The sequence below is a fragment of the Aplysia californica genome, unplaced genomic scaffold (assembly GCF_000002075.1).
Source record: "Aplysia californica isolate F4 #8 unplaced genomic scaffold, AplCal3.0 scaffold00361, whole genome shotgun sequence".
NCBI lineage: Eukaryota > Metazoa > Mollusca > Gastropoda > Aplysiida > Aplysiidae > Aplysia > Aplysia californica.
Window position 1 is genome coordinate 120,062 of NW_004797631.1, and position 1,962 is coordinate 122,023.

Sequence of the window (1,962 nt, forward strand, 5' to 3'; positions counted from 1 at the left end):
CTCGTGGTCTAGAGATGACGATGTTCACCTCTTATTCAATGGGTCCCGGGTTCGAAACCTGACAGCGACAGAAATTTTCTTCTCTAAAATTTTCTCCTTTCACATCATTTTCTACTCTCTAACCTTGATGTATCGTCTGCTTTCGTCCCCACTTTCTGTCCCACCGCCATCCCCACCCCCTTTGCCCGCTCTTTTGGGCTCCTGACTCTTTCTGCAGCCTTTCTACCGCTACTCCTTGGCTCCTTCTTACTGCTGTCTTTCAGCCACGCCCCTAATATTAAGGTAGGTAAGATCTAAGACCTAGCCTTCTCGTATCAGGGCCAAAAATTTCAGAGGTCCCTGTGCAAGTTGCGCACCTTAACAAACGCTCCCTTGGTGATTCAAAATCGATAAGAGTAGGCTTCGGTCGCCACCCGGGCAAAATTCAAAATTCCCTACCAACTGACAAATGTTTAATGTGTCCCGTGCGCTCATATTTATGACCCTATGCTGTTACGAGCGCCATAAAACACTTACCAAAAGAAAAATAATACAATTGAATTAAAAAAGAAAACAATATGAATCTCTATTCTAATTGACGTCTGTTGTGTAGTAGCTAAACTGTTGGTCGTTGCATGCGGAGAGCACAAGCGGATGGTTGGCGGGTGCTCTGGTGTGGTTTGCTCCTTCTTTCCTATCAAACGTCTTTCGTCCTGATCTCTCCTCCTTCTTTTTTTATATTTGTTACTCTCTTGTAACACCTCTAATCTTCGGTACTTATATGACCTTAGTGTGTTGCTAGTGCCGTAAAACTCTTACTAAAACGAATGGAGAGCACAAGTTCTATCTCCGCGTGGGGAGTCTATTACTGTGCGAGCTGCTATGACGGCCACCTGTCTAAGACAATCACCTGTCAATACGACTGCTTCCCACTTCCCCCTTGCGGTTTCGTTGTTGCTGCTGTTGTCATCATCGTCGTCGTCGTTGTTGTTGTTGTCTTTTTTTTTGGGGGGGGGGTGGTTGTTGTTGTTTTTTAAATTTATTATAATGAAGCAGTCAAAGCGTCCATCTAAAATAAAACTCATCTGTCTTCTCCACAATGGATAGCCGTCTTGACTAAAACAATCACCATTATCACTATTTTATTTTGTTGGTGTTTTTTTTAAATGGTGAAATGGTGTAGGTTAAACGCCCCTATCAACACTAATAGGTTTTTAAAGAGGCGGTTAAACGACTATCTCTGAAAGAACCGAGCCAAATAAGAAGTTCATGTAAAGTAACTTTACCAAGGACACAACGTCGGACCGAACCGACGCTTGAACCCCCGAATCCTCAATCTCACGATTACGGGTCCGATAGCCTAACCACAAGACAAAAAACACAACTGCTACAACAGTCAATGCCACCACCACATATCACTATCATCACTACCACCACCATGACAGTGACCACAACAGCCGTTACCACCACATCAGCATCAGCAGCAACTTCAGCGGCTACCACAACCACAACGTCAACAATAACACCACCACCACCAACATCACCTCTTGCTTCTGCGTTCGTCTGGGCTTAGTCTTGTCGACCCCATATGTTCACATGCCACTGGTTGGTTTTTCTCTTCTCTTTTGTTCATTTGTTGTTGGGGGTGGGGGGGGGGGTTAATAGTTTGTTTGTTTTTTTTTAATCTATTTTGTTGATCTGTGTTGTTTGTTTGGGTTTGGTTGTTGTTGTTTTTTTGTTGCTTTTTTTTAGTGGTTTTTTTTTTTTTTACACCTCATTTTCGTACTATACACAAATCAACGTATTTCAAAATTGTCGTATGTCAAACGTTCCTCTACTTAAAATAGTAACGACTTTAGACGAATAAACACTTGGTAGTAACACAGTGTCCTGCTCAAAATTAAAACCGGTTTCTTTTGGGGGTGGTTTATTTTTCATTTTTTTGTCGTTGTTGTTTGTTGTTGGTTGTTTTGGGGGGGGTTT